This window comes from Chlorocebus sabaeus, chromosome X (assembly GCF_047675955.1).
Source record: "Chlorocebus sabaeus isolate Y175 chromosome X, mChlSab1.0.hap1, whole genome shotgun sequence".
In the NCBI taxonomy this organism is placed as follows: Eukaryota; Metazoa; Chordata; class Mammalia; order Primates; family Cercopithecidae; genus Chlorocebus; species Chlorocebus sabaeus.
Genome location: NC_132933.1, coordinates 137,805,012 through 137,826,438, shown reverse-complemented (window position 1 = coordinate 137,826,438; position 21,427 = coordinate 137,805,012). Strand labels below are relative to the sequence as shown.

At 38.8% G+C, this 21,427-nt stretch overlaps 1 pseudogene; it reads right to left on the bottom strand.

Moving 5' to 3' along the window:
- LOC103232889 (translationally-controlled tumor protein-like) overlaps positions 1 to 21,016 on the bottom strand; it is a 115,815-nt pseudogene extending 94,799 nt beyond the window's left edge.
- Between the last annotated feature and the right edge of the window lie 411 nt (positions 21,017 to 21,427).

Here is a 21,427-nt window from a genome sequence, read left to right as displayed (position 1 = left end):
TCTGCAAACTTAAGTGTCAGTTATTAAAGCATTGTTATCCAGCTCCAAACTTGCCCTTCTATTTCCTGCTCTGTGATACTAAGGCTTGAACTCCGCACCACACATTTTTACTTTGCCAGCTGATCCCTCTTTGGCTCTGTTACTAGGGGTCGCCAGAAGCTGATCGTAAATCCAGATAAGGGTGAGGGCCTTGGTTTTTCCTGTCCGCTTACTGTTTGCTTCCCATGGGCTTCCTGTTGTATTCCTGTTTCATATTGCCATCAACCCAGCCTCACATCTTTACTCCGGCAGTGGCCAGGCCTTCCTTTAACAGCACCTGAAGTCAATTTTCATCTTTTCAACACATTCAGAGTCAGCCTTATTTTGCTCCTCCACCACCCTGAGACACCAGCAACCACCAGGCAGTGTGCCTTTCTCAGGGCTCAGAGTTCTAACTCCATGGGCCCCTTCTCTCCCAAACTTCTAAAATGGTACAGTCCTAACCTCTTCTCTGTTCCCTCAGGGATAGCAGCTGCTTCCCGCAACTACAATACCTTAGCGTTTTCTCTTTTAACCTTTTCAGTTGTGTAGTTAACACTTTATACCTAGTTAACAATTCTTCATATTAAATTCTCTCTGTTAAAATTACTGGTGTGATTTCTGTCTCTTGACTGATGCTTATCTACAGAAAAATACTTCCTAACTGGTTGTGTGGATTCCTGTTAGCTCTAGTGCAAGCAGGCTTTTCCTAACATTGCCCCTCTTTTTGAGGATCCTTTTACTTTTTTGAGAACAAAAGGCTATAGCTGAAGATCGCAAGTTACCCATGGTTAAGAGATATATATATATACACATACATACACACACACACACACATATTTATATATACAGGCGGTCCTTAGCTTACTATTTTTCGACTTCATAATGTGAGAAAGTAATAGACATTCAGTAGAAACCATACCTTTAATTTTGAATTTTGATCTTTTCCCTGACTCACAATACGTGGTAGGATTCGTTCTTGCAATGTTGGGCAGTTCCCAGTCAGCCATGTGATCACAAGGATAAACAACCATGAGATATTCAACACTTTATTATAAAATAAGCTTTGTGTTAGATGATTTTGTCCAAACATAGACTACTGTGTTATGCGACGTAACCCCATCATAAATCGAGGAGTATCTGTATATACATGCATATATTTTTAAAAATTAGTTTCACTTATACCAGGTTCTTTCTATCGTTTTTAAGACTTTTCTGCCTTCTAGAGACCTGAAACTCATGATATTTTTAGATATGCTACTTTTAACAGCAACTGGAAACCAAAACCAGTTTGGGGGCCAAAAATTATCAGTATTTAGAGCATGAAACTCAAAGACCACCTTCACCAAAGTAAGTTTTGTCCACCAGAGAATGTTATTTGAGGAGAGAGGAAAAAATGAAGATTTGGGACAGAACACATTATATTAGTGATGAAGAAGGCAAAATGTAGGAAGTGAGAGAATTTCTTTTACTCTGTGTAAGAGATCTTATAGTTTTATGTATCATTGTCAACATATCTAATAATATATTTAACCTTTGCGTGAAAAAGAAATTATTTTTCTCCCATGGGATCAAGAGTGTGGAGAAGTCATTGAAAACTTTTTAATTATGTTGGGTGAGAGTGAAGCGTCACCACTTTGGTGTCTGTTCCTAACTTGCCTCAGGCACCAAAGCACAGGATGAAATTTGAAAGTAATAAAGTTAACAGTTATAAATACTTGGCATTGACAGCAGTCAATACATATAGTAAGTTTATATTTCTGTAGGAAGCCCAGCATACATTTAAGCTGATGATGGAAGGGGAATTCCCTTTCCCTGTTCACCGATATAACATCTGACCCTATCAACCTGCTATCTCCTAATTTTCAATGTCATAAAGCCTTTAGATTTAAAGGTGGGAGGACTTAGAAAATCAAACAACCTATCCCACCTCCATGAACTGAAGTGAATAACACAATTTGTATTTGTTAGCTAGTGGTTCAACTCAATTCAACAAGCCTTCTAGATAGATAGACATACATATAGATGTGTGTGTGTGTGTGTGTGTGAGTGTGTACAAAATTTCTGTCTTCTGTCTTTCTGTCCATTCATCATCCATCCATCTATCCATCCCAGACAATGAGCTAGGCACTGAAGAGCCAAGAAACAAGAAAAAAACTGGTAGCTGTCCTTATCCCTTTGTCCCTTTCCTCACATTTTGCATGTAGTTTCAGGAATAAGAGAGTAAATTCTGAATGGAAACACAAATATTTTACACAAAGTGTTTCAGAGCAATATATTTCCTGTTTTAAGAGCCACTGTTTAAAGCTCAGGTGAAAGAACAAAAAGGACTTGATTGGCTTTCAAACTTCGTAATGTTCTGCCCCTTGAAACCTTTAGCTCATGCTTTTAATTGTACCTAGAATAATCTTCTATGAACCACTTCTTTGCCTGGCTAACAGTTATTCATGTCTCAAGATTCTGTCCACCCTGAGTCCCTCTTCTGTGCTGCAGTGGTGTTCTCTTAGAGCACATTTCTCCTAATATTAGAATAATTATTTAAGTGTTCTATCTCCACCTATAGATCAAGGCAAGGACCTTGTCTGACTTGATTTTATGTCTCCTGTGCTTCTCTCAACACTTGGCACATAATAGGTGTCCAATATATATTAGCTGTTTGGAACAAGCTTACTGGGAAGTTGGAGATCAAGACATGCAAACATGAGAATGTCAGAATTTTCTGCCTGTTCTTCTGTTTTATATACATGTGCCCTCTATCCTTATCTGGGTTTTAAAGTACTTGAGTGGCAGAGCCTACATGTAGTATTTGATGTACTCAATTTCTTCCTTCTGTGTCTCTTGCCAGTATCTAGAAAGACACTGAACAAATCTGTGGGCTGCATTTTTTCAATTAGACCACCTGGTTGTAAATGTTTTCTTTTCCCAATCATATCCAAAGTTGAATACTTTTATTGCCTTAAAGCAAATACCTTTCATTGTATAACGAAATAGACTGTTCAAGGCTCTTTCTCACTCAGTGGTCCAAGCCTTTATTCATACTCAGTTTTGAATTTCAACAGGTTCCCAGAAACAACTGCCAATGCTCCCTTTCGGGATATAGCAATCCTTCAGTGCAGTTTGAAACTGCCAATGTGTGCATTGAGCAGGCTCTTTAGTGTTGAAAAAGTTAGAAATAGAAATGCAATGAGCTGAGTTCAATCAACATTTCTAACTTGTATGTGTAATAATGAGCTCGTAAGAACTCAGAGTTCCTTTGGCTGCAGGTGGTTTTTCTCCTACATTTTCGTCTCTCAAATTAGCATCACCAGCCAGTACTTTCACAGGAGAGGAAAGGGATGGAAATCCAGCAGCCAGAACAGAATAAATAAGAGCAAGGAGTGTCTCGGGGGGGAAGTGGAAACATGGTAACTCCGTGGCCTCCTTTCTGCTTGTTAACAGGCTATACCGCAAGCAGGTGGCATAGTCTCACAGGAAACATTTAGTGTCAGATGCTCATCTACAAATTCAAGGCAAACCATTTCCACCCCTACTTATATCCCAGAGGGTAGGAAGCAGGTGTAACACATAGCTTTGAATACCAGTGTAGGTCATATAAATTTAATGTATAGTAAAACTGCTTAGAAATAGATTTGGCTATTCTACTTGTATTAGCCTGTTCTCACGCTGCTATGAAGAAATACCCGAGATTGGGTAATTTATAAAGCAAAGAGGTTTAATTGACTCACAGTTCCACATGGCTGGTGAGGCCTCAGGAAACTTACAATCACGGCAGAAGGCACCACCTCATAGGGAGGGAAGGGAGAGAATGAGCGCAGAGGGAAAGGGGGAAGCCTCTTATAAAACCATCAGATCTCGTGAGAATTCACTCACTATCACAAAGACAGTATGAGGGAAACCACCTGCCATAATTCAATTATTTCCACCTGGTCCTGTCCTTGACATGTGGGTATTATTACAATTCAAGATGAGATTTTGGGTGGGGACACTACTCCTCTGCTACAGGTGTAAAGAAGATAATAAGAGTGTAATGCTTAATAAAAATATTTTGGTGATTTATAAGCTTTATTTTGTCTTGAAATAACAAACATTTTCAAACATACAGTTAAAGTATAGAAAATCATATACTCTTATACCTACACCAAGATTAAACAAGTAGAATGTTGTATTTTTTCCCTATCTCTACTTTTACTAAAGTGTTACAGATACAGCTGTAACCACTCAATCTCTTCCCTCTCCTCCTGAAGTTGATATGTCTTGTTTCATGTATGTTTTTAACTTTAACCACATAAGGATAAATCCATAGGTAAATTACATTAGTGTTTGTGTGTTTTTAACTTCTTATATAAATGATATAGTGATACATATTGCGTGCCTTGCTCCTTCAACATTTTGTTCTGTAATGTATGCAGACCTAGTTCATGCATCTTCACTATTTACAAGATCTATTTTCTGAATATTACAGTTATCCATTATTTCATTGAGGGAGGGTTAGATTATCTCTAACGTTCCACTAAATTATCTTGTATTTGTTTTATTGCACACATGTGTACAAGTTTTTAGAAATGAAATTACCCAATGTGTATGTTTATCTGAATCTTTACTATTGCAGAAATGTTGCCCAAAGTAAATAAACCAATTTATAGTCTATTATTAAAGCCTTTGAATTCCCATTTATGTTCAATTCTTGCCAACATTTGATATTTTAAGATTTAATTTTTGTCAACTTGAGACTGGCAGAATGTTATTTCATTTTTGTTTGCATTTGCTTTTCCCTGATCATAATTTTCCATATGGTTTATTAGCCACTGCGAATTTTGTTTCTCTGGATTATCTATTAATGTGATACGGTTTGGCTCTGTGTTCCCACCCAAATATCATCTTGAATTGTACTCCCACAATTCCCATGTGTTGTGGGAGGGACCCAGTGGGAGATGATTTGAATCATGGGGGCGGCTTCCCCCGTACTATTCTCATGGTAGTAAATAAATTTCATGATATCTGACGGTTTTATCAGGTATTTCCGCTTTTGCATCTTCCTCATTTTCTCTTGCTGCCACCATGTAAGAAGTGACTTTTGCCTCCTGCCATGATTCTGAGGCCTCCCCAGCCATGTGGAACTGCAAGTCCAATTAAACCCTCTTTTTCTTCCCAGTCTTTAGTATGTCTTTATCAGCAGCATGAAAATGGACTAATACATCATGTTTTGCCCATGTCTCTTTTAGGTTCTTTGCATTTTAAGCAAAACTTGCCTGTAAAACAATCTGGGCCTGGTGTTCATTTTGTAAATAGATTTTAGATTATTGATTCTATTTCTTTAGTAGTTATGTTTTCTTTTATTAGCCGGTTTTATAACATAAATATTTTGTAAGAAATGAACCACTTTTTCAAAGTTTTCATTTTCCCCTGAATTTGAATGGTATTTTTAGTTGAATATAAAATTATCAATGTCAGTTAATTTCTCTAATTATTTTGAAGATATTATTCCAGTGTTACTTGGTCTATATTACTGCTGTTGCAAAGTCAACTGTCTGTCTTATTATTGGTATTATGAATAACCTGGCTTTTCTTTTTGGCTGCTTTTAAAATGTTCTGTTTGTTTCTTTGTCTGCAGTTTCACTAGATATGTCTGGATATGGGTTTATTTTATTCTGGATTCACTAGATATGCCTGGATATGGGCTTATTCTACTCAGGACATGTTATATTTCTTAAATTTTAGGAATTATGTCTGTAATCCATTATGAAAAGTTCTCAGCTATTATTCTGCATATATTGCCTCTCTGCCAATCTCTCAATGTCTCTTAACCCCTCTTTCATATTTTCCATCTCTTCATCTCTCCATGAAATTCTATTTGGTTATTTTTCTAATGTCTGTTCTTCTTTCACAGTATCTTCTTCTTTTTCTGATTTTTATTGCTTCTTTAGTTTTTAATTATGCCAAATATATATTTTTACAGTGTCCAATAAATTGTTTTAGTATTGACATTCTTTGAGTTCTAATTAGATCTGTGAACTCTTGGCTCAAGGTAGGTTTTGTCCTCAATTTTTATCATTAATATTCACTTTTAAAATTATCAATAGTATATCTGTCAAATTTCGGGCAGGAAGAAGATGCTTCATCAAATAGAGTACTTGTGGAGAGTTTAACACAAAATTGTTTATAAAGGTATGGCCATGGCTAAGAGCAGCCAAAAGATGGTAAAACATGGAGCTATTGCTATCCCTAAGCCTGAATGGCACAAGGAGGGAGTGATTGCCAGACCCATAGCTGAAAGAAAGGGTAGCCTGACAAGAGACATGCCTTACTAGAGGAAAGCAGACACTACCAACCAGTGGCCCTGCATGGATGTAGCTAAGGGAACAAATATCATGATCTTGCTATTCTTCTGTCCCTCAATCTCCTGCATTACCTCCCACTAGCTGAACCCAGAGAGAAGACAGGAAACCCAAGTGATGCAGTAGATAGAGGTTAGTCTGTTGGGGGAAAAGCAGGGTAAAGAAGGATGGAGAACAGACCTGGAGAAATAATTGGAAAACATTTAATACCGTCGTAAACTCATGTTCAGGGGTGGCTTCTCTGTTGGAAACCTCTGTTGCTTGGGAGGAGGGCATACCCATCCAGGGCAATTTTATATTTGCTCCTTGCAGATGTCTTAACACTATCACTGGCCTGGACTCAAGTTCTGTTTTTCAGCTCAGACATTCCTGATCCCAAACAGTTTAAATTCTAACTGTTAATCATGTGAGACATAGACCCATAATTATAGAATGGAAAGGGAGACAATTTTGTTTCTACCCAAAACCCATTCATGAGCAGAGAAGTTTCTTTGTTGCCATATGCTAATGGATGGAACTTTTCAACTCTTGGCCTATATATGCAACTCTTTGAGAACCTTGACTTTATGCAAGAATTTTTTTGTTGCGGGGGGGTGGGTACAGTCTCGCTCTGTTGACAGGCTGGAGTGCAGTGGCACAATCTCTACTCACTGCAATCTCCGCCTCCTGGGTTTAAGCAATTCTCCTGCCTCAGCCTCCCGAGTAGCTGGGACTACAGGCACGTGCCACCACGCCCAGGTAATTTTTGTACTTTTAGTAGAGACGGGGTTTCACCATGTTGGCCAGGATGGTCTCAATCTCTTGACCTCGTGATTCACCCACCTCGGCCTCCCAAAGTGCTGGGATTACAGACGTGAGCCACGGCGCCCAGCCGAATTTTGGCTTTTATTGCCTACCTTTCATAAATTGAAGACTTGTCTCCAGTTCTTGCATGCATGGTAAAACCCAAACCTACAGCTTACCAAGACTGAAAACCTCCTTAACCACCAGCCAGTAAGATGCTTACCACTCTGGCTATAATTCTGGTAATAAGGATATAAGGAAGCATATAAGATCAATTTGTGTTATTTTCATCTATATAACATATTAGGCATTACTAACATTTTGTATAAACATTAACACTGGCATGTTCATTCAATCATATGTCACATGATCATAGCCAGCCCATTAGATATCATGAAGGACGAAGGGAATATCAAAATGCAGAGGGATTGATCTTTTATTCAGCACTGGCATGTTGTGATTTACTGCAATTTATGCACTACCATATGTCATCAAGCTTTCTTTTATAAAACCAAAAGCTTTAAACTGTGGAATCTTCATAAGGCTTTGTAATAAAAGTGTAACATTCTGTTTTTGCTGTAGAATTTTCTGGTTATCTTGTGGCAAAGTACTGAAAATCATTATCAACTTAATGATTTATAATCTATTTTTCTTTCATAAGAAGGTTAGTGTCCTAGTTTTCTGGCAAAGAGTGGCAGTTTTGCATAATAACAGGATGGCTGCTAATAGTTGGCTACTTAGCAGATTTAAACAAAATTAATGCACCAATGTGTCTCTTCAAAGTACATATTAACATTTGAGCAAAGTGTGCAAAAGTAACTGATTTACCAAAGAGATATTTTATGTAGAGAGCATTTTCAAATAAATCTGTGGAAAAATTTCCGGCATTATGTAACTTTATTACCCCAAATGATATATCACTTACAAAAAATATCATAAACATCTATAGAAAGCATTGGCATTAAATATTTTTAAAATGAAGAAGTCTTTTTTTTTTTTTTTGAGACGGAGTCTGGCTCTGTCGCCCAGGCTGGAGTGCAGTGGCCGGATCTCAGCTCACTGCAAGCTCCGCCTCCCGGGTTTACGCCATTCTCCTGCCTCAGCCTCCGGAGTAGCTGGGACTACAGGCGCCCGCCACCTCGCCCGGCTAGTTTTTTGTATTTTTAGTAGAGACGGGGTTTCACCTTGTTCGCCAGGATGGTCTCGATCTCCTGACCTCGTGATCCGCCCGTCTCGGCCTCCCAAAGTGCTGGGATTACAGGCTTGAGCCACCGCGCCCGGCCAAGAAGTCTTTAAAATGCAAATGTTTACTAGCTTTTGAACCCATTGAAATATATTTAAAAGCAAAAGTTTCATAAATTGGCAAGAACAACTGATTTTTATTATGGAAAATGGAATCAGTAACCAAATTTCAACAAAAATTTTGGCATAAGTGATGAGTGACATTTTTAAAAGTGAAGTTCAGGAATCAGCAGCAGTGGACAATGAACCCCTTCTTATAAAGTATAGTGATGGCTTTTAGAGTGCAGAAGCTGGTGCTATCACTCTCTGCAGTTGGAGATGTAAGAGGCATATTTTCATGGTTGCCACACCAGTACACGAAACAAGCCTGTCATGTTCTCTGCTAGGTCCAGGGCCACCAAGACAAGTGAAACCATCCCTGCCTTTCATCCAATTGTAAATAGGTTTGCCAGTGCCAGCCTGCCTCAGAATCTTTGATACCTACACCTCATCCCACCTACCCATAGCAGCTGAATGATGAGGGATATCTGCACTCCACACAGTTTATGAACAGGCTGAGGGCACATGTTATTGGCATCTTATTCTCTGGAGAGAAGTGGAAGGCTGAAAAGAGGAAAGAAAAAATGCAATTTCACAGATATTTGTTTCAGGTAAATTTTTTCAAATGCTTTTCTCTTCCTTGTACTTCATTAAGTGCTTAGTCTACAACCATGTATGATTTGGAAAATGAAAGGCACATATGTTCATACAGGTAAAGTTAAAAAAATACTCTCTTATAGCATATTGGGCTGTTTCTCCAAATCCTTGACCAAACATGGTGCTAGAAACGAAGAAGTCACCTCTAGTAGGGTGCTTCTGCTAGGAAAATGTTCTATTTGGTGCTACATCCCGTGGCTGAATTTTTATTATATTGTATCCCACAGGCTATGCTCTAATTGGCTCCCATGCAAATTTCCTAGCTCTAACTTCATTTTGTTGATTAATGATTCCAACTTCCAATTTAATAATCCAATGTGCTGATATGGGACTTAAGAGACATACACAATAGAAAGTCTTGAAAATGTTTGGCATTAATGATGTGCTAAAGTAGTGATTCCCCTTTTATGAAATTAAGATACTTCTGAATAAGTGTATTGGATTTCCTAATACACAATCTCTACCCTCTCCATCATTTTATAAAAGTATTCTGTGACATCTATTTTATTTTGAAAAGTAAATTTATTTCAAATTTATATTTGTAACAATTGCTTAGTTCTTAAGATAATCAAAGATAAATGAAGGTATGTAAAAGCAAGGGCCTAAATTAAAGGACGGGTACACTTATATTGCTTTCTTTTGTTAGGTATAGCATAGTCTTGGGCTAACTCCATACTATATAATTAACATAGTAGTATAACTCTATATTACTATACTGACCCAGAGAGGCCCCATACATTAGTTAATATAATGGTACCTGCTAAAACAAATAAATTTTTTAACTCTCAAAGTCACAAAAATTAGACATTTATTTTTAAATTATGTATAGTCCAGTTGATGTCCAAAAGGAAACCCAGGACAGCAGTATAAAGATTAAAAATGTGGTTTTCATAAAGATACCTCTGGGTTCAAAAACCTCAGTTCTACTAATAACTGTATAGCCTTTGGCATGCCATTTAACCTCCCTGTATCACAGATTGGCAGAGATTCAAGAGAAAAAACCTAAATTTAATGTGGGAACCAGGAACAGGAAAAGAACATTAGTGGGGAAACTGGAGATGGTCACAAAAGACCTGTAGGTTAGTAATATGGTATGGCTCTGTGTCCCCACCCAAATTGCATCTTGAATTGTACTCCCATAATTCCCACGTGTTGTAGGAGGGACCCAGTGGGAGATAATTTGAATTACAGGGGCAGTTTCCCCCATGCTGTTCTCATGGTAGTGAATACGTCTCATGAGATTGGATGGTTTTATCAGGGGTTTCTGCTTTTGCATCTTCCTCATTTCCTCTTGCCGCTGCCATGTAAGAAGTGCCTTTTGCCTCTTGCCATGATTCTGAGGCCTCCCCAGCCATGTGGAACTGTAAGTCTAATTAAACCCTCTTTTTCTTCCCAGTCTGGGGTATGTCTTTACCAGCAGTGTAAAAATGAACTAATACAGTAAATTGATACCAGTAGAGTGGGGCGTTGCTGAAAATATACCAAAAAATGTGGAAGTGATGTTGGAACTGGGTAACAGGCAGAGGTTGGAACAGTTTGGAGGGCTCAGAAAAAGACAGGAAAATGTGGGAAAGTTTGGAACTTACTAGAGACTTGTTGAATGGCTTTGACCAAAAGCCTAATAGGGATATGGACAATAAGGTCCAGGCTGAGGTGGTCTCAGATGGAGATGAGGAACTTGTTGGGAACTGGAGCAAAGGTGACTCTTGTTATGTTTTAGCAAAGAGACTGGTGGCATTTTGCACCAGCCCTAGAGATTTGTGGAACTTTGAACTTGAGAAAGGTTATTTAGGGTATTTGGTGGAAGAAATTTCTAAGCAGCAAAGCATTGAAGAGGTGACTTGGATGCTATTAAAAGCTTTCAGTTTTAAAAGGGAAACAGCAAAAGAGTTTGGAAAATTTGCAGCCTGATAATGCAATAGAAAAGAAAATCCCATTTTCTGAGGAGAAATTGGAGCTGTCTGCAGAAATTTGCATAAGTAACGAAGAGCCAAATGTTAATCCCCAAGACAATGGGAAAAATGTTTCCAGGGCATGTCAGAGATCTTCACCTCTGACAGGGCAGCCCCTCCCATCACAGGCCTGGAGGCCTAGGAGAAAATGGTTTTATGGGCAAGGCCCAGGTTCCCCATGCTGTGTGCAACCTAGGGACTTGGAGCCCTGCATCCCAGCTGCTCCAGCTTTGGCAAAAAGGGGCCAACATAGAACTCGGGTTGTGGCTTCAGAGGGTGCAAGCCTCAAGCCTTGGCACCTTCCACATGGTGTTGAGCCTGTAAGAGCACAGAAGTCAAGAATTGAGGCTTGGGAACCTCTGCCTAGATTTCAGAAGATGTATGGAAATGCCTGGATGCCCAGGCAGAAGTTTGCTGCAGGGGCAGGGCGCCAATGGAGAACCTCTGCTAGGGCAGTGTGGAAGGGAAATGTGGGGTGGGAGCCCCCACACAGAGTCCCTACTGGGGCACCACCTAGTGGAGCTATAAGAAGAGGGCCACCGTCCTCCAGACCCCAGAATGGTAGGTCCACCGACAGCTTGCACAGTGCACCTGGAAAAGCCACAGACACTAAACGCCAGCCCATGAAAGCAGCTGGGAGAGATGCTGCAAAGCCACAGGGGTGGAGCTGCCCAAGACCATGGGAACCCACCTTTTGCATCACTGTGACCCAGATGCAAGACATAGCCTCAAAGGAGATCAATTTGGAGCTTTAAGATATGACTGCCCTGCTGGATTTTGGACTTGCGTGGGGCCAGTAGCCCCTTTGTTTTGTCCAATTTCTCCCATTTGGAATGGCTGTATTTATCCAATGCCTGTATCCCCATTGCATCTAGGAAGTAACTAACTTGCTTTTGATTTTACAGGCTCATAGGTGGAAGGAACTTGCCTTGTCTCAGATAATAGTTTGGACTATGGACTTTTGAGTTAATGCGGAAATGAGTTAAGACTTTGGGAGACTGTTGGGAAGGCATGATTGGTTTTGAAATGTGAGGACATGAGATTTGGAGGGGACAGGGGCAGAATGATATGGTTTGGCTCTGTTTCCCCACCCAAATATCATCTTGAATTCTACCCCCATAATTCCCACATGCTATGGGAGGGACCTGGTGGGAGATAATTTGAATCATGGGGGAAGTTTCCCGCATGCTTTTCTTATGGTAGTGAATAAGTCTCATGAAATCTGATGGTTTTATCAGAGGCTTCGGCTTTTGGATCTTCCTCATTTCCTCTTGCCGCCACCATGTAAGAAGTGCTTTTCACCTCTGGCCATGATTCTGAGGCCTCCCCAGCCATGTGGAACTGTGAGTCCAATTAAACTTCTTTTTCTTCCCAGTCTCAGACATGTCTTTACCAGCTACATGAAAATGGACTAATACAGTTAGTTAATAGTTTTGTATTAACGCTAATTTCCTGGTTTTGATAAGTATACTATGGCTATGCAAATGTAGTCATTAGAGGAAACTGAACGAAGGTTTCTATACTATTCTATACTGAGAGAAACTCTATAGTATTTTGGGAATTCTTCTCTAAGTATAAAATTATTTAAAGGTAAAAGTTAAGAAAATTAAAACACCTGTTTGCGAAGCAGCATTTTATCTGATTGGTATTGTAACCTGGTAGCTATGTTGTGGGGATGGTACCTAACCCACAACTGCCATTTAAGTCTAATTATCCATTAGTTCACAACAAGCAGTCCCAGTTAATCAGGCAATTCCAAGTTTTGCAACTGTAATACCCAGACATGGAAAGATCATCAGAATGAATGCAAGAAGGGTGGGCAGTAGAAAATTTGAGAAGAGAGGATGGGTAACTTTTGTCCCCTCAAATCCCCTTTCTGAGAGAGGGTACACAGGACACTTAGTTTCTTTCATGGCAGGGATTAGATTTTGTCTTAGTTCATTCATGGCTACTATAATAAATATCTTAGATTAGGTTATTTATCAATACATAATAGAAATTTATTTCCACAGTTTTGGAGGCTGGGAAGTCAGAAATCAAGGCACTGGCAGATTTAGTGTCTGGTGAGGGCTTCTCTCTGATTCCAAGATGGTTCTTGGAATGTTGCTGTGTCCTCATATGGCAGAAGAGATGGAAACACCAGACAGCTCTCTGAAGACTCTTTTATAAGGGCATCAATTCCACTCACAAGGGTAGAATCCTTATGATTTAATCACTTCTCAAAAGGCCCCACCGCTTAATACCATCGCTTAGGATTTAAGTTCCACTATGAATTTTAGAGGGACACATACATTCAAATCCTAGCAGATTTAAACTTGATGTTATCATCATTTACCACAGCAACGGCAAAAACAAACAAAAAACTCACTATTGAGACATTCTGAAAAGGCACCTCCATGTTCATAGCTAAAGCTATTTGACATGGCTGATGATTTGTATAACCCTTTTTCCCCCTTCTCCTTTTGTGGTATCTGCCTTGCATGTTGTGAATACCTGGGCTCTAGAGCGCCACGTGAGCTCCTCTGGTGCCATTGTTGTGTGGCTTTTGGCAGAGCAATGTGAAGGAAGAAGCAGAAGGAAGGAATCGGTTTATCTGATGTCTTGACAGAGAGACAGATCTATTTTCTGTCTCTGTTGTCCACGTGAGATCTCCAAAATGTATAGTTTTGTTGTGAGATTCACCAGACAGCATATTGAAGACTCCAGAGAGAGTAGAATTTATCAGCACAAAATGAACTGACATGAAAGGGTGAGCAGAGAAAGGAGGGATGCAGTTAGAATGAAAGCCAGGCTGGGACATAACTGCTTCTCTAGATCTCAGTGGTTTTTCTTTCTTTTCTGACACTGGAAAATAAAGGGAGTGTTTCCTGTGTAGGCTGTTTCCACTTGGACTGAATGGTGCTTTCCAACTCTAGGAATTGCCTTGAGATTGGTTATTTGGGTCATTATCTGTGCCTCCCAGCTAGAAAACGGGAATGGCAAGAGGACATACTTGGTAGGCCTGTGGGAGAGATAAATGAATTCACACCTATAAAGAAATTAGAATAGTGCCAGGCACCTTGTAATTCTCAATTAGCTACTTTTGTTCATAATGCTGACACTATTATTGCTCTCAGAGCACTATGTGGGGAGGGAGCTTTTCAAGTAGAAAGAATACAGGTTTTACACTCAGAACACGTGGGTCTGAATAGTAATTCCACCACTCACTAGTTGAGTGATTTTGGGGAAACCAAACCTCAGTGGTCTGAGGGGTAAGAGTATCTTACCTGTAAAGGGATAAGAGTATCTTACTTCAGAGACATCATAAGGTTTATGTGAGAAAAAAAAAGACAGCTTATAATGCTCAATATAAGGTAAACATTGTTTTTATTAGCATTAAATTAGTGACCAGCAGAACTTAGTTATGTTCTGAGTGTGGTCACCTCAAAGGCCACGTTTTTGGCCACAGATCCTTTTCTATGATGAATAAGTAGATGGCCTTAGACATACCCTGGAGTGTTGGAAGTGAAAGGACCTTGAAAATCATCTGCTTTCCTTGTTTTACATATCTTAAGTATATTGCTGTTGGGCAGCAACCACGCCCAAACTTCACTTAGGTTATCTTTCTAACTCAAGCTTGTGCGATTAGGCTGAATCCAAGAAAACAAGGACTGGCAAGGTGGTTGAAGTCATTTGGGATAACAGTAATGGGATTTGCCCAGCTGTGTTTGTTTATACAACCTAATCACTCTTATTTAGAGATTGCTATCTGACAGCTTTGAAGTGCACACACAAATGAAAAGTGGGATTAGTACTTTGAACTGGAAGCAAAGATTAGGGCCTTTCTTGTATGATTTTATGCCGGGGTTGGAAAACTACAGCCTTGATGGCCAAATTTGAACTATCTCCTATTTTTGTGAATAAAGTTCTGTTGGAATGCCATCATGCGTATTTGTTTATATATTGCCTGTGACTGCTTTCACACTGTAACACAGTTGTTGAGTAATTGCAGCAGAGATAGTATGGTCTACAAGGTCTAAAATGTTTACTATCTGGCCCTTTGTAGAAAGTGTGTGGACCCTTGGCCTATGTAGTCTCTGTCCACAAACCAATGTGGCAGATGATGGCATTGTACACAGCACTTGCTCATATGGATATCATAAAGAAAATGTTGATACCAGGCTTAGAGAATTTAGCATAAAAATCATAATTCTCAGCACTCCTTAAAGAATGAATGCCACTTGGTAATTTTTTTCCTAAGATCCATGCAATAAAAAGAAAATACTAAATACTTCTAATATGCCTTTCCATTTTTAATATCAAGGAAATATTATGAAGGCAAAATACATATTTTTGAAATATTCACACTCCTTGGAAAAAAGATACTATAAAAAAGCAAAGAGAAGTAGGTAAATAGGCCACATGTCATATGCTTCAAAGTAAGATGTCTAATGTTAGTAAAGTTATTTTCTCATAATTCTCTTTATTATTGAACTTCAAAAGACAGTGGAAACTTAAAAGCATAATGGGATAGAGTAAACTCCTGGAAACCACCATGTTAGGAGAAACAGAGTAGATGTTACTTTCGCTGTTAACATCCCCCTACTCAAATGTATGTGAACTTTAAAAAAATAAATGATTATCATCATCAATTTATCTACCAAAAAGGTAGTTAAATAAAACAACATAATCTCATAAAGCTTTATAAAATGACATCCAAACCATTAGTCTTTCTCAGATAAGCTCTGACTTAGGAGTGAATATGAGAGCATAGAAACATATTTTTAGCCCTGGAAAAGTGATCGTCATTTTCTAGCCTGATCATGTCAAATCCATCTGGTTTGTATGACCTGTAGAAAAGCTTTGGTTGTCACTTAGATTGTAAAATGCTGCATTTTATTCTCCAAACTTATTCATATATTAAATTTCCCCATAAGCCGAGACTCCTAGACAAAAAGAAGAATTTAAACTTACCATCTAGTGTTGTGGCTGACAGATTGGGCTCTGGAGTCAGGCAGGAAGCCCTGGACCACTTTACAAGGTTTTACGAAGCCAAAGGCCTTAAGACTCAGTGTCTTCATCTGTAGAATGGGTATAAAATAGTACTATCTCATATGGTTTTTGTGAGGGTTAAATGATACAAAGCATAAGAAGTGCTTAGAAAAGTACCTGGAAAGAGGAGGTGCTCAATACTTTTAACTTTTTGATTAAGTATTACCTTTAGCATCATTTTACAGGGTGACCATTAATAGCATGGCCATATTTGTAGTAGGAAAAGGTTGAAGAGTGTTTGTGTGTGTGTGTGTGTGTGTGTGTGTGTGTGCATAAAGTGGGGGGTCCTCTCTCTAAACAATTCCTCTAGTTTTGTTTAATTTTCTTGGATTTCTCAGTATTGACTGCACATTGGAATCACTCAGGAGCTTTACATATCCTGATGCTTAGGTCACACTCCAGACAAATTGAGTCGAAAACTCTGAGTATGGGGGCTGAAGTATCAGATTTTTAAAAGTTCCCAGGTGATCCCATTGTGCAGCCAAGATTCAGAATCACTGATCTAAAGCGACCTTTCTCTTGGAAAGTTAGAGGAATGCTAACATTACAATAATGGCTCTGAACTAAGATACAAAATAGAATCCAACATCTCCATCTTCCCACAAATCCCCTAAAAGAATAGATTTTGTTTTTAAATCCTGTTTTGCTTCTGAATTTCCTGTCATTGAACGACCCCACAAAGGTCATACTAAATTTCTTTTTCTTCCTCATTTCTCATATATGCTGAGGTTCCAAGTCCCAATGAATTACACTTCTTGGAATCTCTGAAATCCACCTCTCCCTCTCCATTACTTCAGCTTCACTCAAGGTTCAGACTGTTATATTTTCTGTCTCAGACTGATATGATTATCCTACAATTGATCTCCATGTCCCTGGTGTGTCCCTCTTCAACTCCTCTCCCTGGTGTATGTTCCCCAGAAGCAGATCTAGAGACAAATATTCAAGGATAAATAGTTCATTATACTAGTAGGGCAGTGGTTTTAAACCTGGAGGGATAGGGAGTAATTTATTCCCCCAGAGGCATTTGGAAATATCTGGAGGCTTTTTTGTTTATTACAACTGTGACAGATGGGTGGTGATACTGGCATCTAATGCATAGAGACCAGGGATGTTGCTAAACATTCTTCAGTGCACAGCACAGCACCCCCTACCACGTCAATCTTGCACAATGAAGTATTATCTAACACCAGATGTCAATAGTATCCATGTTGAGAAATAGTATAGTATAGAAGTAGGAAAATGAGACAGAGGAAAGAAAGAAGCCAAATAAAGGTACATTGTCAAGTTAGTTAGCACTGTGGGCAACTGCAGTTAAGTCTTGCTTGGAAACTCTAGGAGACCGTATAGACCACATACTCTAGAATTATCTCACCCAAGGGGTGTGGGATGTTTATCCATCAACCCCTGCAAGTCATTGGTGACTACTACAGCAGTCAGAGTGTTGGTTACTTAATTCTTCCATACTTCTAGTTTGCTGCACATGGTACAGAGAAAGAATAGGGCTTCTTCAGCCTAAAAAGGCCATTGGGCAGTTTATTGAAAGTCTGTAATAATAAAGTCCAAGGGGATATGAGTGGGGCAGCATCTACCACAACACCCTCACATATATGCCAGAAAGATAATTCTAGAAGCTTAATCAGAATGTTCTTTCATTGCTTTTACATCATCTTTAAGATAAAGCTAAATTATTTAAGGTGGTGTACCAGATCCTTCATGATTTAGCCTGTCCATCTCATTGGCCCTGAATCCTCTGTATCAAACAGAATTGGATTTTATAACTCTAGTCTGTACATCTGATTTATTTCTAGAATGTTGATTCTCAATTTGGATGCACATTGGAATTACCTAGGGTACTTTAAGAAATACTGATCCTGGGGTTCCACCCAGAGATTCCAACATAATTGACCTTCGGCATGTCCTGGACACTGACATTCTTTATAGCTTCTCTGGTTATTCTAAGGTACAGCCAAAGTCGAGAAAGAATATACTAGAATGTTTTTCCTAGGGACAGGACTGTGTCATTCATCTTTGTATTTTCCCCATGACCTTCCACAGAGTGAATCCCATAATAGATATTCAACTAATCTTTATTAAATTAATGTAATAAAAAGAGTAAGAGAAACAAGGCTTGTGTGAAGAGAGCAAAGCTTAGAATCAACATTGGTTGAGCATCTCCCATGAGCTAATATTAATTAGCACTTTACAAGCTTTAGTGCTTTTATTCATCACAGCAACATTGTGTTGCTTCTGCTGGTTTTTTTTCCCCCAGGAAAGGAAGATCTGCTGTATTTAGGTTTGTTTTGCTGTGTTTTCTCAGAGGAGAAAGCTGCTATTCAGAAGTTAACTCATCCAAGGTCACAGAGCAGAGCCACAACTCAAAACTTGACCTGTCCAACTTCAAAGACCAGACCCTTTTCAAAACATGATCCTTTCTCAAATAGGAAATGGGAAATGGGAACCCCAAAAGATCTTGGTTTCTTTCTTATTTCATGGCTATGAAAGGTATGCCCAGCAGATTCCTGGAAACAGCAGAGAAGTTGAAATTTTACTGACACTCCATATATTCAAAGACAGAGATTGTACATTGAACATTAGTGCCATGGTACTCAATGAAAACTTAAAAACCACCATCTCCAATAGGAACTAATTTGGCATTACTGAGATGTGACTGAAGGATCTTCAGTGTGATCCAAGTCTTCTTGAGCAATTGCCATCTTAACAGGTTAGGCCATGGCAAATGTAGGGATGACTGAATAAGAAAGAGGGAGGGTCACTTGCTTTGTGGCTTCAAGCCTGCAAATCAGAAATAATACAAATAAAAGTGTCACCAACCAGAAACAAAATTACAATGATAAGTAGGCTATAGAGTGGGCCTAAATAAACAGGTGATGTTTCCCTTTCTAAACTTTGATAATATAAATTAAAAACATGATAGTGACTGTTATGCCTCTAGCTCTTCCCATTCCAGAAAAAGATGTTGAGGAAAAAAGTTACAAATCCACACACATGCAATTAAAAAATGGAAGATTTCCATCAGTTTTGACATTAACTTTTTCCCCATTACATCCACAAAAGAAGGAATATTAATGGACAGGATATGAGTAGAATGATTCAAGTAAAAAAATATAGACTCTAACTGTGTTCAATGAGTTACAAATTTCCAGCTACTGTTCAATACACTTTGTGAAGAAGGCTAACAATGACAGTGTGCTTCCTTTGGTTTTATAGACTTACATATTGTGGTGACGTACAAATAGAGACTTTAAACAATATAAACACAACCTGGCTATTAACTGTAATACTAGAAATTACTGCTATGCCTTTTGAAGACAAAAATTCCTCCCCGCTCACACTGCTAAGTTTCTCCTCCTACAAAGTCTGGGAAACCAAGACTCGACAAATCTGACACTGACTCAGAAATGCTACATTCCATCTCTAAATTTCTGTCTCCTGATTTTCTGACAACCTTTTGATGATATGTGAAGTATCAAATCTGGAATGTATGGTGGATTTCACAAATGCAGTGATTCTCTCAATTTGGCCCACTTTCAGAGGAATATATCTGTACCTGAGAGCTGCAAGATAACTTGATTTGTATTTGTAATTCAATAAGGTTGTGTTTCAGAAAGAAGACAAATATAAAGCTCTGTGTTACTATAATACTGTCATTATGTCGATGAAATGAGGAATATGATTTTTAAAATGTTAACACGTGACCAAGAAAATGGTAAGTCTTGGGTCGATACATAACAATATGTACCATTTCAGCATTAATTTGTCCATCAGAAAATCCTCATGTCTAAGGTTAATTGCCATGTGCTTGCTGACCTACCAAGTATTTTGAAATTCAAAGTCTTTCTGGCACAGCCATCAATACATGTTGGATTCCTGAATTAGTCTTTAATTGAAAACCAAACTCCATCCATGTCTCTGGTCATGCGTATATATGGCACCAAAATCAAAAGACAAAAATGCTATGAACAAGCAGTCAAGTCTCTTCCAGCACAAGAGAAACACAGAGAACATTGATCATAATAGATATGAATAAATTCCCCACTCAACTGTCTCAGATAAGCAGGCCAAAACTTATTTTACTCTCCAATATGAAAATATCTATTATTAGGAAGTATTTTTTTTCTATTTTCTCAATATGTATTTTAAATTTTTTTTTTTGCTGAGAATATGTGTGTGTGTGTGTATGTGTGTGTGTGTGTGTGTGTATTTGCAGTATTAATACCAATCAGTCATAAAATTTAAAAGAATACGGGCCGGGCATGGTGACTCATGCCTGTAATCCCAGCACTTTGGGAGGCCAAGGCGAGTGGATCCCAAAGTCAGGAGTTCAAGACCAGCCTAGCCAATATGGTGAAACCCCATCTCTGCTAAAAATACAAAAATTAGCCAGGCATGGTGGCGGATGTCTGTAGTCCCAGCTACTCGGGACGCTGAGGCAGGAGAATGACTTGGACCCAGGAGGCAGAGGTTGCAGTGAGCCAAGATCGTGCCACTGCACCCTAACCTGGGTGCTAGAGCAAGACTCCATTTCAAAAAAAAAAAAAAAAAAAAAAAAAAAAGAAAAGAAAAGAAAGAAAAAAAAAAGAAAGAAAAGAAAAAAAAAAGAATACTCAGAATCTATAGGAGAAACAGTTTTGAATCAACTTTCTGGAAAGTGAATTTTATAAGGAAATGTCAGTATGAATTCAACAATTACTTTTTTCATTTGTGACACGATTTGAATAGATAAACTTATGATTCTGGCTCAATATAATCTAAAGGAAGGAAAACAACATTCAAAGTTGATCATTTGGGAACACTCATAATCAATGACAAAGGGAAATATAGAATCAGCAAGGCATTCAGAAAAAGAAATTGAGAAGCAATGCACATGTGCTTTTGAGTCATACTACCTACCTGGGAGTTTTGTGACGAGGACAGGGCTTCTTTCTCAAGGACCCGCATCGTCTCACTCCTTGCTTTCTCTTCAACTCTTGTTCTCTCCCTTAACTGGCAAATCTTTATCTAGTCGGCTTGGGAGTAAACCTAGCTGTCTTACCACAATTCATTTTTTGTCTGTGCTCCCGGTTCTATCTGCACCTAAGCTTATGAAACTCATTTGTTTTTCTGCCCCTTCTCCCTCCCTGACCCATGCCATGGTAACATCCTTTTCTATATGACATAGCCCAGATGATCAAGAAGGCCAAAGAGGATAAAGAATATGCATTTTTTAAAAAGGAAAGAGGCTTGGATCGCCAAGCACAATTGCCTCTGCTAACTCCCACCCATGGACATCTATCCATAGCTTCATCCTGACCCCACGCAAAATCTGTGAGATTCATTGGACTCCAGTGTTCTTTCTCTAGCTATGTACTT